General features: G+C 46.1%; 1 protein-coding gene across 1 annotated transcript in view; it reads right to left on the bottom strand.

The window, feature by feature from the left end:
* Positions 1 to 17,505, bottom strand: part of LOC310738068 (protein Niban 1-like) — a 120,577-nt gene that overhangs the window by 49,867 nt on the left and 53,205 nt on the right. The window lies entirely within an intron of this gene.

The raw sequence follows: 17,505 nt of genomic DNA, 5'->3' as shown, positions 1-17,505 counted from the left end.
TGCTTTGTCTCAAAATGTCCAAATGCCTACTCGTCAGCCACAGAGCAAGTTCTGTAGGGTGTGCAGATCTCAAGATCACTCTACTGTGTCACATTGTCGACGAGAGCATCTGTGTTTTGCATGCTTTCAACCTGGCCATAGTAAGCGAGACTGTACAAGTGACAGGTCCAGGCCTGGTCCGGCAGCATTCCGTGGTTCACCAACTTTAAACTAGATGGCTCACGTTTGGGAGGGGGATGCGTGAGCGCAAGCGAAGAACCCCTAGAGAGTGTTAATCTTTCTCATTTCTATGAAAATGCATGCACACAAGCTCCTAATGGGACCAAGGTGATAGCGCAAAATGTCCAGTCAGTTGAGGCATTCGACGAGTTGTTTTATGCACCAGTCAGTGTAAATAACTTGTTTTCGTTGAAAGGAATGCTTGATACAGGTTCCATGGCCTGCGCGTTCAATGAGGTAGCAGAGAAGAGGATGTTATGTGAAAATGTGCTGTCAACACCCAAACCGCTTCAGGAGGAAGTCGTCTTAGTAGGATGTGGTGGTAAGGTCACAAGACCAAAATGTATGTACGAAGTTGAATTAAAAATTTATGGAGAAAGCTGCCTAGTACCCATTCTTGTTGTGCCCGGCCAGCGGGATGATCTGATCATTGGCACAAATGTGATCAAATTCCTTGCACATCGCATGAAAGGCGTCAGTGACTACTTGTTTCTAATCATACAGTGGAGCCAATGGCAAAATGTGAGCATTTCCTGGATGTCATGGCCAACACATGTCGCTGGAAAGGTTCAGAGCCACCAAACAAAGTGGGAACCATTAAGCTACAGCAATGTGTCACTTTACTAGCAAGGCAGGAGCACCTCGTCTGGGGAAGATTGCCCAAAAATGTACCAATGTCACCAGGGAGCACAGTTGTAGTTGAACCAACGACTTCAAGGTCCATGTCCCGAGACATCATGGTTGGATGAGTTGTCACGCCATTATGGGATGATCACTGGGTTCCTGTAAAAGTCACCAACATCTCTGACAAGCCAGTCACTCTAAGGAGAAATCGCAAATTAGCGGATGTTTTCCCATGTGTTGCAGTAGAGGATTTTGAACTTCTCCAAAGGCTGAGTCCTGCTGAAATGGTTATAGAGGAGAGTCAGAATGTACCTGATTCATCAGTTGACTTCAAACAGAGGATGGAAACTGTTGGCCTCTCCGATCTTAACATCCAGTCTTGCTCCATCAGCCATGAGACAAAAGAGAAGTTAGTGCAGTTACTGGAGAAATACCATGATGTGTTTTCCAAGCACACATTAGACTGTGGAGAAGTAAAAGGGTTCGTTCACCGCATTCGGCTGATGGATGAGCGTCCTTTCAATCAAATCAAATCAATCAAATCAAATTTTATTCATCACATACACATACATACGACATGTAGTGAAATGTTTTATACGATGGTCCGGCATGAGGGAATAGGATGGGGGAAAAGAAAAGGAGGCAGATAAATAAGTATAAGGTATAAGAAAACTATATAAAATAAAATAAAAAAATAAATAAAATAAAATAATATAAGGTATAAAGATATACAAAAAGATAATGTATGAAACAAATATACATATAAACAGTAAACAATGTGTAGTAAAAAATTGTTAACAATAGGCAATTTGTGGTGGGTTGTCCATAAAGTGTCCGTGTGCGGTATGGTGTGGTATGAATAAAATAAAAAGTGCACTGTGCTGTGCAAGTCCAGAGTTTAAAGTGTCGTGGTGCGAACGGTGAGATATGTTTAAAGTGACGTGGTGCGAAGGTGAAATATGTATAGAGAAGTGTGATGATGGAGAGAGTGGGCCAGTTCTAGATCCTGGGTGTTTCCTGGTTTAAACACCGAATGGCCTGTTGGTGTTAAACGCTGAACTGTAGCCCACGAACAACATCTTTGCATAATTCCCATTTCTTTGGTCCAGGTGGCTCATCGTGGTGTGGAGAAGATGAGCAATGGCGTCCTCAGTAGAGCGGTTCTGACGGTACGCAAACTGTAGTGGGTCCAGTGTGTCTGGTAGTGAAGTCTCTGACCAGTCTCTCGAAGCACTTCATCACTACTGAGGTCAAGGCTACAGGGCGGTAGTCGTTAAGGCAGGCGGGCTGGGGTTTCTTCGGGACAGGAACAATGGTGGACTGTTTGAAACATGAGGGGACAACAGACTGTTCCAGTGAGAGGTTGAATATCTCCGTGAACATTTTATTTTATTTTATTGCAAGTGAACACCGGTGCTAGCTGGTCAGCGCAGGCTTTCAGAACCCGGCCTGTGATGCCATCTGGTCCTGCTGCCTTCCTGGTATTCACTCTCTTGAAAGCCCTCCTCACGTCATGCTCTGAGATGGTGAACGTGTTTACCTATCCGGCTCTCTCGGCGTGCACGCTGGTTGTGCCGCTAGTGTGGTTATCTGCAGCCTCGAAACGAGCGTAAAAGGTGTTTAGCTCGTCTGCCAGAGAAGCGTCCGCATTCACCATTCTAGAAGATGGTGTTTTATAGTCCGTTATTGTTCTTAGTCCCTGCCACAGGTTCCTAGAGCCACCATGTTGAAACTGTGACTCTAGTTTCCTCCCGTAGCGCCGCTTTGCTTCCTTCACCGATCTGCGAACACTGTAAGACACAGCCTTGTACCCGTCCATGTCCCCGGTGGCGAGCCTCGTGTTGTAGGCAGCGGAGCGAGATCTCAGAGCGTCGCGGATGGTTTTATCCACCCACGGCTTCTGGTTGGGAAACGTTCTGATAGTGGTTTTCTGCACTGTATCATCAGCTAGTTTCCCGATGAATCCCACAACCGCTTCCGTAAACATGTTGACGTCATCAGAGCTGCGCCGGAACATGTCCCAGTCTGCGTCATCCAAAGCGTCCTGCAGAGCGGCCACCGATTGGTCAGTCCAGCGCGCGACCTCCCTCTGAACCGGAGCTTCCTGTTTCAGCCTTTGTTTGTAAACAGGCATGAGGAAGATGGCGGCATGGTCCGATTTCCCAAACGGTGGACGTGATTGTGCCTTGTAGCTGTTCTTGAATGGCGTGTAACAGTGGTCCAGTGTTCTTTCGCCCCTGGTAGGGCAGGTGATGTGCTGATGAAAGGTAGTGCGCGCTTGAGGTTGGCACTGTTGAAATCTCCGACCACAATGAGCGCAGCGTCCCGATGCTGTGTTTGGTGAAGAGTTATTGTCTCGTGTAAATCCCATACTGCAGTGTCTGTGTCCGCTTGAGGTGGAATATAAACGGCACTGACAATGACCGAACTGAATTCCCGAGGTAGATAGAAGGGCCGACATTTGATGGTCAGTAGTTCCAGATTTGGTGTGCAGGAGCGTGAAAGAGGAACGATGCTCGCGCTGTCGCACCAGTGGTTGTTCACCATCAGACACACTCCACCTCCTCTTGACTTCCCCGACTCCAGTGTTCTGTCCCTGCGGTAAACCGAGAAGGACTCGGCCGGCTGGATGGCGTGGTCTGGTACCGCTGGGTTCAGCCATGTCTCGGTGAAGCAGAGAAGGTTGCAGTCCCGAATGTCTCTCTGGAACTTGACCCTTGCCCTGAGGTCGTCGAGCTTGTTCTCCAGTGACTGGACGTTGGTTAACAGGATACTAGGTATGGGAGCGCGGTGTGTGCGTGCCCTCAGCCTGTTCCTGACGCCGGCTCGTTTCCCTCGCGGACGCCGGTACGGGTCGCGTCCTTTGTTCACCCTCAGGATCTCACTCGGCCAGCATGGGTCCGGGTTTAAAAACGGCGAAAGGTGAGGGCATTGTACACCAATAGATATAAGAGTGTCTCTGTCATATCTAATGATGTCCATCTTGTGTAGATGGAAGTGTAACTACTTAAATAAAAGTATAAAATAAACAAAAAAAGAGAAAACGTAGCCGGAGCAGTCGTGACGGCAGCCGACCTCACCGGCTCTATCTTGAATGAAGGATGGCAGTCTTAGAGTATGCACAGACTTCAGATGGTTAAATGCAAGAACGATAAAAGATGCACACCCACTTCCTCACCAGTCTGACTGTTTAGCTGCTCTAGGCGGCAACACACTCTTCAGCACCATGGACCTGACGTCAGGATTTTTTTAATATCCCCATGGCTGAAGAGGACAAAAAAATATACAGCGTTCACAACTCCAGTAGGCCTACACGAATATAATAGGATGCCACAAGGTCTATGTAATAGCCCCGCCTCCTTTATGGGAATGATGGTCAGCATCTTCGGAGACTTGAACTTCAGCAGTTTGTTGTGCTATCTTGACGACTTGTTGGTGTTTGCTCCAAGTGAGCCGGAAGCATTAGAGAGGCTGGAGGTCGTGTTTAGTCATCTGAGGCAGTACAATCTTAAGTTAAGCCCTAAGAAATGCCACCTGATGAGATCCTCTGTAAAGTTCCTGGGTCACATCATAGACAGGAATGGAGTTTCTGTAGATCCTGATAAAGTCGAAGTCATCTCGAAGTTGTCCAAGTTCGATCTGATGGAAGGCGACAGATGCACCCCATCAGTGCAGAGGATTAAATCAGTCCTTGGTATGATCTTCTATTACCAGCATTTTATTCCTGGATGTTCTGCCTTGGCAAAGCCACTTTTTGCTCTCACAGCTGGGCAAAGAAGGAAGAGAGGAACCAAGGGAGATGTTAAAGCAGGAACGTACAGGAAGCTTAAGCCCACAGATTGGACTGCGTAATGTGATTACGCATTAAGTAAATTAAAGGAGAGCCTATTACAAAGCGTGGTTTTAGCCCACCCTGACTTTTCTTGACCCCTAATACTGGCAGATGACGCTTCACTGGATGGATTGGGAGCTGTATTATCCCAAGTACCTGTAGGCGAAGAACGAGCTCGCCCAATCGATGCATTTGAGCAACGGTGGGTGTCCAAACTGGCGGCATACACTTTTGAACTGAAACACATAGCAGGGGCGAAAAACGTAGTGGCTGATGCTTTGAGTAGAGACCCTTTTGTCAGGACCGTTAGCAGCAGGTTAATGAAGGAGCGTTATCATGATTTGCTGAAGAGGTTGATGGAGATGGAGTTAGGGATGCCTTTCGCCAAGGTGCTCAAAATTTACAGACCTGTCTCCAATCCTGTCTTGCCTTACCATCTGATAGTGCCAATGTCAAGGCCTGTTTAAGCTCCCATGATCAGTGGGAAGAAACATCTCGAGCCCGAGCAGTGCAGCTAATTCAGTCTAACCAAGATTTTGTACCAACTTGATCTGACACCCTTCCTACCATTGCTGTAGATGAAATCCATGAAATGCAAGAGGCTGATTTAGTCATTTCCAGAGTCATGTTCTTTATGAATGCGAAGCGTCAACCTGCAAGGCGAGAAAGGGCCAATATGAATGCTAAGACACTGTCTCTTTTCAGACAATTGGACAAATTAAAGATTATGGATGGAATATTGTACAGAGTTATACAAGATCCACACAGTAAACATAAGCGATATCAGCTGGTTTTACCAACTAGCCTTAAGGACCAAGTTCTGAAGGGCGTGCATGACCTAGCGGGTCATCAAGGGCAAGCAAGAACCATCCATCTAGGCCGCCAACGCTTCTTTTGGCCAGGAATGGGGAATGATATTTGCAATTACATCAAGTGCTGTCAGAGGTGTATCTTGGCCAAGGCCCCCGAACCATCTGCACGGGCCCCGCTTGAAAGTATTAAGACCTCTATGCCTATGGAATTAGTATGTTTGGACTTTTGGACTGCGGAGGATGGGAAGAAGCATTCTGTAGATGTGCTTGTTATGACAGACCATTTCACGAAATTGGCTCATGCATTCCCTTGTGCAAATCAATCGGCAAAACAAGTCGCTAGGAAGCTGTGGGACCGTGTGTTCTGTGTATATGGATTTCCAAGTCGCATTCACACAGACAAGGGAGCCAACTTCGAAAGCGCTCTTCTGAAGGAGTTGTTAAAGTTATCAGGGGTCGCAAAGTCTCATACCACCGCGTACCACCTCATGGGGAATGGAGGAGTAGAGAGATTTAATCGGACCTTAGGAAGTATGCTCCGAACTCTGCCCCTGAAAGAAAAGCACAAATGGCCAGAGCAAATACAGACGTTGACCCTTGCCTTCAATGCTACGGTCCACGAGACAACAGGTTACGCTCCCTTCCAGCTTATGTTCGGGCGTGTACAAAGACTGCCGGTAGATGTTATGTTCAGACAGGTGCTACGTGATTCTGTAGTTGTTGATCATGGTACTTACCTGAAATCATTGATGTCATACCTCCATGAGGCAGCTGAGATCGCACGACAACATTCCGAAGGAGAGCAGAGGAAACAGGCAAACGGTTACAACAAGAAGGTCAGAGGGACATGCCTGAATATCGGAGACCGTGTGCTGGTGGCAAATAAAGGAAAAAGGGGAAAGAGGAAGTTAGCAGATAAGTGGGACCCTGTAGTGTACACTGTAGCAGACAGGAACTTGCGGACGCACACTTACAAGCTCAAAGATGAGAAAGGTCATGTGCACAGAAACCTGTTGTTGGATATTAGTTTTCTACCTGTTGAGTCACCTGACGAGGAGGGAAACCCAACACCCTTTGTAAAAGAGTCAGAGAATGAGACAAGTAGCATCAGTGAGTGCTCTGTGGAAGATTTCAATCTAACAGACCCAGAGGAAAGAACTATGAGATGGATAAATAAAGACTCTGAAAACTCTGCAGTTCAAGACTCTGCTGAGGAAGCCCTGGAAACAGATCATTCCAGTTCAGAGGGAAAAGATTTTAATGCCCGGTTGCAAACTGAAGAGAATCTTTTTCGTCTCATAGACCAGTATCAGCAGACACACACCCCGAAGCCCAAGAAGGTGCGTCCTTCGACCAGCCGCTACGCCGCACTGACCTGCCTGGACGTGAAGGCAGCTTTCTTCCCAGACTCCAGCCCACTGGCACCCTGGTGGAGAGCGATGACCTGTAGATGCTTGCTTGATTAATCATGACCTGTGACCCCCAGTGCCACCGTCCCAGAAACAGACACCACCAACAGACATACCAGAGGAACACCGAATCTTCTCGGCTGTTCGAAGCTTAACTGAAAAAAATAAAATCAATCCGGAAAATAAATAAATAACTAAACCAGATTCCAGTTCACTACAAATTTGGAAGATTTTCGGTCCATGTGAGACGATGGGAATTGAGGAGGTGTGAGAAGCACTGAAGTGAGATCATATCTATTTTCTTTCAGACAGTACACGCACACACACACCAAGCTGAGTTGAGGAAGGAGGTACTAAACCAATGATCACCTTTTCTACCATAAGTGCCTGATTCAAAACCAAGACGTAGCTTCTAGTTCTGCATGTGTTACTACAATTCCAGTGTGTAGCACTCAACACTCAGTGCCTTTGTCACTCGAGAGCTATTCGATTTGTAGCAGAAAGATTCATGGGAAATGGGGTGGAGTTTCTAACGGGTACGTTTGAAAAAAATCGCTTTTTAATAGTGGCGTTCCCTATTTGTAGTGAACTTTCTTTTTTTTTTAACCACAGCAGCCTTGGGTGTAGATAGACTGATCACAGTACCACAGATATCCACCATGTCTGGACGCCGTAGATTATTGCACAAGGCCGGGCCTTATTATTATTATTATTATTATTATTATTATTATTATTATTATTATTATTATATATTTTTTGTCTTTCTCTATTTTGTGTTTGGGAATAGGGAAGTTGATACAGGTGCTGAACCGGTTTATGAGGTTGAATGATTTTCGGAATGATAAATGAGAGTGGGTGTAGGAATACTAGGAACGAGGGCGATCCGATGCAGGAGATACTAAGAATTACTAAGAAGAAGAACATGAAGTGTTATTGGCTGCGGAAGAGATTACACTGTCACTTTAAACAGAACGTGAGAAGGTTCGAAAGAATTTACATAACACAAATTAGCGACTCCGAGGACACAGTGGATACGAGATGGTACACGAGTTATAGCGGCTTCCGAAAGCGTATTTCCCGCTCACACACAACTGTGTACTTTATAATATGAGGAAAAAGGGGGAAAGGGGAGTATTTATAGCCAGATGCAGACATTAAATTATATTAGTGATTTTTTTTTTCCTCATGGCTTTAAGCCCAGTCTTTATTTAACTATATATTTACCACCATTCGAATTATTTACACGTATCTTTTTTTTCTTTCGTATTAATATATAGCTCTATTACACATATATCCACGTATTCAACTCTGGTACTTGTATTATGTAACAATATCTTAGTCGACTAGAGTCAAGGGTAGCAGGATTGCACAAATGTAAAGCTTGCAGAAATATGACCTTCATATGTACTCACTCAACTTCTTTCTATATATATATATATATATATATATATATATATATATATATATATATATATATATATATATATATATAATTTTTATTTATTTTTTGCCCCTTACTTCTGTCTCAACACAAAACATACTTAAGGACCGATGAAAGATTTTGTTCTTTTAGTTCCAAGCTGACATGCCACTATATAAAATGTTCTTCTGACTGTTTTTGGTTTATGAACAATATAAATAAAATTCTCTGGATATACAAGACCTGTGGAAAATGTCTTTTTCTTGAAGTAAGGCATAATATATTACATTATTGTCATGTTTTGTTGCTTTGGGACCACAACCAGTGGTAGCTCAGTTGGACATTAGAAGGTTGTGAGTTTAAATCCCAGCACCACCAAACTGAAATGAGGTAATGGAAGTACCAAAGAGGCCAAATGTAATAAATGTAAATGCAATTTTCTCATTTAATGAAGATAGACGGGTCCAAATTCTGAGGCAAATTCTGGAATCGCATACACTCACTGTCCACTTTATTAGGAACAACTGGACATCTGTGCAGATACGAACCTGTAAACATTCACAACAAATACCAGAATGAAGTGAATTCCGATCGTCATCTATCGTGACCGTTTTCTCGGTTGCTTTGGGAGCGTTTCTCAAAAAAGAAACGAAATTCTCAAAACTACTTGCGCACATCATAAAAGCAATTTCATGTTGCTTTGATCGAATTGCCAAAGGCTTCGGTACATTCGTTCAATTGACCGCATTCAATTGTCTGCTGTTTATCTTCGTTAATAATTATTTGTCATGTTGATCAAAAATATATGATATCGGTTCTCACTTAATTAGTTTTAACCCCCAAAACATCTCGGCATTAATTCAACGTGTAAGTCATTAATTGCAAAATGGTTAAACCAGTTATTTTTAAACTTTTATTATTATTATAATTTTTTTGTAAATGTGTCTTAAATTGATGAATTGTGCAGATGAATCTTGAATTTCGATAATCAATAAAAACTAATAAGCAACTAGTTCTCTTAAATAGGTCAAAGGTGAAACTTGTGAACCTTTAATTGGTGAAACGAGCGAACACGAGTACAGAACAGTAAAAGTGTAAATCCTCTAGCAATCAGTATCCCACATACAGTAATGTGTACATTTGCGATGTTGAAATTCATAAAGAAAAAATTGTGCATTTTCGATCATCGCGATCCAAACCAATAGGTTACTTTCCTTACCCCAGTTCTCTAAAACATCGAGTGGAGAGATCCACCTATGGGAAGGGCATCCGTACCTGACCTCTGCAGAAGCATCCAATTGCACCAAGTCTGGCTCTCCTCAGTGAGCATATTCGCTTCTCGTGCAGCAAGCGGGGCAAACTTGGTGGATCTCTCCACTCGATGTTTCAGAGAACCGGGGTTACGAAAGTAACCTATTGTTCTCTTTCATCATCTCGTGTTCGAGATCCACCTATGGGAGATATAGACAACTCCCCGGTTGCCCAATACACTCATAGCGAGGCCCTGTAAGCATGAGGATGGCCAAACGGGTGGTGCACGGCACGTCACAAAGCATAAGAATTAACATACTGCTGGGGATTAAAAAACCAGCCATGAATAAAAAACCACGACATGTGGAAGGAGAACATGTTCATAGACATGTGAATGGGCCAACCTAGGTGTCAGGAAAAAAGGGGCTTATGCGCCTGAAACATACATCACTAGGCCGGGCAGACGGGGTTGAAAGGAGTGCAGGCCTAGTAGCACGTGGCTACGAAGAGCCCACACTTAAGACTGCATGAGCTACCGGGGTTCGGGTAACATCAAGCCGGTAGTACCTAACAAAGGTGTGCGGTGAGGACCAGCTCGCAGCGGCACAAATGTCCTGCAAGGGAACTCCCCCGAACAGAGCCCAAGAAGTAGCCACGCCTCTAGTGGAGTGCGCTCTAAGGCCACCTGGGGGCTGCATGCCCCTAGATTCATACGCTAAGGAGAGGGCCTCTACCAGCCAGCGAGAGAGACGTTGCTTAGAGATGGGATTCCCTGCGTTTGGCGGGGCCCAAGAGATGAAGAGCTGGTCGCTCTTTCAAAAAGAGTTTGTCCTGTCCATGTAAACCCGTAGGGCACGCACAGGGCACAAAGCATTCAGCCTCTGTTCCTCCGCAGAGGAAAAAGGGGGAGGATGAAAGGCAGAGAGCTCAATCACCTCACCAGTGAAAGCTGGGAAGCATTTAGGCATGAAGGTGACCCACCATAGTGTCGCCGAACCCGACGTGACACGCAGCGATAGCCGCTAAATAGACCTTAATCGTCGAAAAAGTTCTGCCACGATCGATAAGGTCCTGCAAAAAACCCAGAATGTCAGAAACTGAGCACAGATATGAGACGAGCTGGTGTTTCCCGCACCACTCCTCAAACACACGCCACTTGCAATCATAGAGAGAACGTGTGGAAGAGGCCCTGGCATTCTGAATCCTGGCGATAATACGTGGGGAAAGCCCCAAAGTGTTTAAATTCGCCCTCTCACGGGCCAGGCCCAGAGAGCCACCCTGTCTGGGTGAGGATGATAGATTTCCCTGTTCGCTTGGGCCAGGACGTCTGTGCGCAAGGGGAGGGGCCAAGGCTCTGCATATAAAAGAGGAATTATCTCCGCAAGCCAAGGTGCCTTGGGCCACCTGGGAGCTATGAGGATCAGAGACAAACCCTGCACCGCGACCCTGGCCAAGGTCAGGGTTATCAGGCAGAGAGGAGGGAAAGCATAGACCAGCGCGCTGGGCCACGTCCTTGTCCCGAAGCAAGAAGAACATAGGACAGTGGGCGTTTTTGCGCGAGGCGAAGAGATCGACGGTAGCCTGGCCGAACCTCTCCCATAGCAGCCTCACTATCTGAGGGTGGAGCCGCCATTCTCCGTAGAGTGGGTTTCCTCTCGACAGAAGGTCTGCGCCCCTGTTTAAAATGCCCGGGACATGAGTCGCCCGTAACGACAGGAAATGCCGTGCACTCCATACCAGCAACCTGTGAGCTAGAGCATTAAGCTTGGAGGAGCGCATGCCGCCTTGACGGTTGATATGTGCCACAGCTGTCTTATTGTCGCAGGGCACCAGCACATGATGTCCCTGCAGGCGAGGCAAAAAATGCTTTAGAGCTTTCAACACAGTGAGGAGCTCCAAATTATTTATATGGGCTGAATGAAGTGAGTTCGGCCATACACCGTTCACTGATCTGCCCTTCTATGTGGCTCCCCACCCCGTTAAGGAGGCATCTGTTGTTACCACTTTCCGCAGCATGATCGCCCCGAGAGGGGTCTCATGCGCGTAAAACTCCGCAGCTCTCCAGCGGCGCAGCGCGGGCCATGCACGCGTGCGTCGCCGTGACATAGCGGCAAAGATCGCGCAACGGGCTGAGATGCAGGGACAAAACCCACTTCATAAAAGCCCTCATTCTCAGAAGACCTAGAGGCAACGCATGGACAGCCGAAGCCATAAGACCCTGTAATCTGAGGCATGTGCGATACTGTATGCGCGCTCCTTTCTTGAACCGCGCGAGACAGTTCATGAATGAAGAGATGCGCTTCTGTGACAGGCGCATGCGCATCGTAACGGAATTCAGCTCCAGCCCCAAGAATATGACCTCGTGAGCGGGAGTGAAGTTGCTCTTGTTCACATTGACTCTGAAACCGAGCGCAGCGATGTAAGAGAGCACACGGGCAGTGCTTTGAATCACTTTCTCTCTCGAATCGGCTATAATAAGCCAATCGTCTATGTATGTGAGGATTCTGATACCCGCTGATCTCAAAGGCGCAAGTCCCGCCTCCACACACAGACAGAACGTCCTCGGACTCAGAGCGAGCCCCAACGGAAGGACCATGAATTCGTAGCACACGCCTTGGTAGGCGAAACGAAGGAATTTCATGTGCTTAGGATAGATGCTTATGTAGAAAAAAGCATCGCTCAGATCGATCGAGCAAAACCAATCGTTCTGCTTTATTGAACGTATGAGCAGGCCGTGTGATAACATTCTGAAATTGTATTTCCTTAAATGTTTGTTCAACACTCTGAGATCCAGAATAGGACAGAGAACCGTCTTTTTTCAGGACCAGGAAATAGCGAGAGTAAAAACCCTGATTGCTTAGATGCGGGGATACAACTCGAATCGCTCTCTTCTCGAGAAGAGATTTCGTCTTTCAGAATGTGAGCGGAGCTCTCGTCTGTATGGGACCATACCACTCCGTTGAACCGCGGGGGTGTTTTTGCAAACTGAAGTCTGTAACCCCTCGTGACTGTGTGAATCACCCAATCGGGGGCTGAGACAGACAGCCAGCCTGTCACGTGACTTCCGAGCGTCCCCACACAGCCCAGCAAAATGCCGAGAGCCGATCCAGCCGGATCGCTCATTAATGGTGCAATGGCACCATCTAGTGGCCAAACTAGAGACGACATGCGGGGATCTGGGGAAAAATTCTCTCCCAGAGATGAATTCATTGGATTTGTCAGATTTATTGATATTTTTTGTATTTTTTGTTTTTTTTTGTGAAAAACTGGGGCCGTAGCCTTTATTAAATTTGTGAGAGGAGAGTGAAGGGGAGTGTTTGGTGACACTGCTTCTGCACTTAATCTCACATCTTTCCCCACTGGAACGGGGAAACGCACCCTGGACGACACAGGGAACAGTGAAGCCTGTGCGGAACAGAGAGTGACCCTCGCCGGCGAGGGGGGGCTGACCTCGCTGAAGGAGAACCTTCGTCTTTTGGACGGGCGAACTTGGAGGGAAGAACAAGTGTCCGGAGGGCTGGTCGCCCATGAACGCGAAACGAAAACCCCCTGTGGCCGAGCATCAGGTCGGCCGCTTTCGTTTAGGACCCGAAGGGGCGGGGTTGGGGGGTTTCCTTGCCGCGGCTGCAGCGAAGGACATCTTACCCCAGGGCTTAGCAGGCGGGGGAGGTGGTTTCCCACGGGGTCTGTAATTTCTGCCAGTGTAGTGGGGATGGCGTCCCGCAGTAGAAGTGTTAGATGGCCGCACAGATGATGTCTGATGCTGCGCCTGCTTCCTAGGAAGACACAATTTGAACGCCTCATCCTCCTTCTTTTTATCATCGCATCGTTGCTGCATCAGGGCCACAGCCGGGCCAAAAAGAGCTTGGCCGGGTTCAATCGGCGCTCCTGCAATGCGACGTTTCTCACTATCAGGGAGAACGGATAGATTGAGCCACAGTGCACGTTCTCCGACCACCGATAAAGCCATAGAACGCCCGCTCGCTTGGACAGCCTGACGGTCATTACGGAGAACAAGGTCATTGACCGAGACGACCTCCTTCCAGAGATCGGGCGATGGTGACCCTTTCTCCAGTTGTTGACCCAAATCGAGCAGGAGTTCGGCCTGATACGCGGCCAACAGCGAGGAGACATTAAGAGCTCGTATAGCGAGAGCTGAGGCTTTATACGATACCTGATGAATCGATGCGGAGAAGCGATCCATTTTACCCGGGAGGACGGGCTTGGGTGGGGCGAGCAGCCCGCCCTGAGATGGGTTGAGGTGTCTGGCGATGGAAGGCTCGATAACCGGGGGATCGCCCATGCCGAGACTCGCCATATCTTTAACTTACAGCCCAGCAAGACCGTGTTTCAGGTCGAGCGGATCTCCCCAGCAATATCTCATGTGTTTAGCACATGCAGGGAGGACGGGAAGCAGCTGCTTTCTCGGGCCGGAAGGAGGTCCCAGAAGCTTGCCGTCATATACGTCTCTCTCCTGATCCGAAGCATTCAGGAGAGCTGGCCATTCGATGCTGAGCCACGCGGCAGCGCGTTCACAAAGCTCCAGCAAAACCGATTGAGATGGGGCGGGGGGAGCCTGAGAGGCCGCGTCCTCATCATCCGAGCCGTCGAGAAGGTCCGCCTCGATCTCATCCCCGGAACCTGTCGGTCCTTCGGGGAGATGGTTGTCGACCGGTAGTAAATTCTCGGATGGGGAAGGACACAAGTCGGGCCAGTCAGAGGAAATCTAGGGCCTTTTTCCCCCTCCGAGTCGGAGAGCTCAAAATCGACACACCGCGAAGCGGCCGTTTTGAGTCTGCGACGCAGGAGCTTTTTTGGAAGCGCCAGGCAATGGCTACAGTTCTCTGGGAGGTCAATAGCTTCTTGCGCATGCTTGAGACCCATGCAGACAACACAGAAGGGATGGGAATCCCTCGCGGCGATGAGTGCGCCGCACGCGGTCGGGCAGGCCCGCGATAGGTTGTCCACCGGAGTAGCCGGTGCCGCTTTAGAAAGCGCCATGAAGAAAAAAGAAAAAAGGAATGCAAGCTTGGGCGGCTCGCGAAGCTAACCTGGCTGAGGACGGGCACGTCCGGCGGAGGCTGATCAGAGGATATGTCCTCCTGAAGACAAAAAAAGTGCATTCCAGGAAACCAGGAAGCTGTGAGGAAGGATTGCAGAAGTCGCGAGAAGCGAATGTTAACTGAGGAGAGGTAGCGCTCCTGTCTCTCAAGCCAGACTTGGTGCAATTGGATGCTTCTGCAGAGGTCAGGTACGGATGCCCTTCCCATAGGTGGATCTCGACCACGAGATGATGAAAGAGAACGTAGTTTACGTCAGGAAATGCTGAAACCGTTCGCCGTCATACAGATGACATGACTGAACATTTTGGCGATCTTGTTTGTAAACAATGACAAAAGGGTTCGTTTTCACTCTGATGGCAATGAGATGTTTATTGACACAAATACTTACTTTTGAGAGATGAAAAAAGTGCAGGCATTTGCGAGAAATATGTTGTGTTGCCGTCTGTCCAAATTGTATTGAGGAATGCACTTACTGGTTTGCAAATATTGAAAATGCTCCAAAGCAACTGAGAAAAACTGTGATAGCACCTGGTTGATATATTCCAGAAACTGCTGATCTCCTAAATTTTTACGCACAACAGTCTGTAGAGTTTTCGCAAGACAAGGCGAAAAATTTCCCCAAACAACATGAAGCACCTTATTGAGAAACATTAGGAAAAAAATTATCAATCTGGTCTGAGCTGACCGGAAGTCTCTAGTAAAATAGTGAAATAATCACTTTTTGTATCCGTGGTCAGCAGAAAAGCATCTTAGAATGTATGAAAAGTGAAACCTTGAGGTGGATGAGCTGCAACAGAAAACTTGATCAGGTTCCACTCCTGTCAGCTAAAAAAATAGGCCATGATGAACACGGATTTACTCAAACTAGACATTTAAAGACTGAAAAACACACAAAAACTATCTTCTACATGCGTATATTTCCATACAGGATGCTCTGAATTCAGTTTCGGGTCAGTTTTTAGTTCATAGTGCATGTAAAGCTTATGCATGAAGAATGAAAAAAAAAAATTTTTGTTCACATTTCTAAAATGTACCCAAATGAATCATCACACTCTCCATAAAGATCTGACTATTGTTTTTCTTTTATTGTATTTTATATGAGATGCATTTAAAGGAATATGCTTGCATGTATGACATCACCATGTCAGAGGCAGATGACATCATTCCGCGACTCAGATCTTCCACACGCCGACCTCTGACCTCAACCTTCTGCACTACAGCATAAAGCCCCCTCCAAACACACACCACTAAAATCACTCAATGAGCTAAAAATAAACCGCAGCCTGACTCTTAATCCAACTCAGCTGTGTGCCTGTGATGAGGGTCTGAGCAGAATCCCTCCCGTGGGAAAGGAGGATAAAACATAAAAGTTCCGATTACACCGCAAGAAAGTATGTTCTGGTGTCAGTGCTGTTTTCTTTGCCATCTCTGTGTTTTGTCTCTGCAGCTTCACTGTAAAGACTTTATTAGAATGGTTATAAAAAATAAAAGTGATTTATAGCTCTAAGTATATTACAGTACATACATCAGTACTGTGTATACATGGCTTTACTACTATATACGACTAAAAATATGTGCCCACCTCAGCATCACAACCATGATGTATACCATGGGTCTTTAACCGGGGGTCCGGCTAATTGATTAAATTGTTAAATCTAAAAAAAAAATAAATAAAAAAAAAATTATTAAAAAAATATTTAAAAAAAGGTTAAAAGCATTAAAGAAAAAATACTTTTTTCCATTTTCACTTTTTTTTATTTTCATGTAAATGTATAACAGTCCACCTGATAGTAAAGGAAAATGGATGAAACTGCAAATCTATTCAAATAAAAGACAACTGTGAACAACTTAAATAGTTCTTAATATTATTCTATTAATATCAGTGCCTATTTTGGACACATTTTGTATCAGGGGGTTCCTGCCCCATGACTCTATCGCCTAACCTTGACCTGAAAAACGTTGCAGACCCTTGGTGTATACAGAATACCTTTATATTTTATATACAAATCATTCACAACCATCCATAAAAAAGGTTTAACACATTTAATAATCAATGCAAAATCCCAAAATCGGGTACATAGTTTAAAGGCAGGGGGGCTGCTGTAGGGGGCGCTCACTAACACCTATGCCTAGAAACGGTCCTTCTGTACTTTTTCCTAATTACAATTTCCCTTTAATGGAACCAAGAACCCAAAAACTGTTTCATCACAATGTCCCTGTAGACAAAAGCATGATGAAGTGATGCTGCATCTAGAACATTCCTCGTGATAAGAACATGCTCTAAACGCGTGGACGTGTGCCGGTGCACAATGGACCGCAAATGCTTATGGTTTGTATCCATGATGCTGCCTCTAGAACAAGCTCTTACACGAATAAACAGAGCAGTTCATTACTGATCACGAGGAAACAATGTCTGTTCTGTCAAGAGCGAAGCTCTTCCTACCAGTATCCATATTGGTTCTAGAATTTCGACAAGAACTCTTTATGGTCTACAAACTCACAGCCAGAATGACTTGCTGTCTTGTTTTGTGAGGGAGGCGGAGCACGCGCGATCTCTCAAAGTCCAAAAGGTCGAGTCAATAAAATCTGAAACATTTCAGAAAGAAATTTCCGATCTTCCTCGATCGTTGACGCCTGGAGGTTGCGTTCTCAAAAATAAATTGCTGGCAGAACGTCGGTACTGAAAGCGCTGCGGTTGGCTAATGTTTTTTACTATAAATCGAAATCATGTGTGGTGTTACAGTTGAGTGAACATATGTAATTTATGTATTTTAAGTATGACCACAAAGTGGAGCTGGTGCGCATAAACCGCTTCAGACCGAGCCGATGAAATGCTATGGACAATAGCAGTCCTGTTTACAAAGAATTTTTATTC

Source organism: Silurus aristotelis (genome assembly GCF_946808225.1).
Source record: "Silurus aristotelis genome assembly, chromosome: 15".
In the NCBI taxonomy this organism is placed as follows: domain Eukaryota; kingdom Metazoa; phylum Chordata; class Actinopteri; order Siluriformes; family Siluridae; genus Silurus; species Silurus aristotelis.
This window is presented reverse-complemented; position numbering and strand designations above follow the sequence as displayed.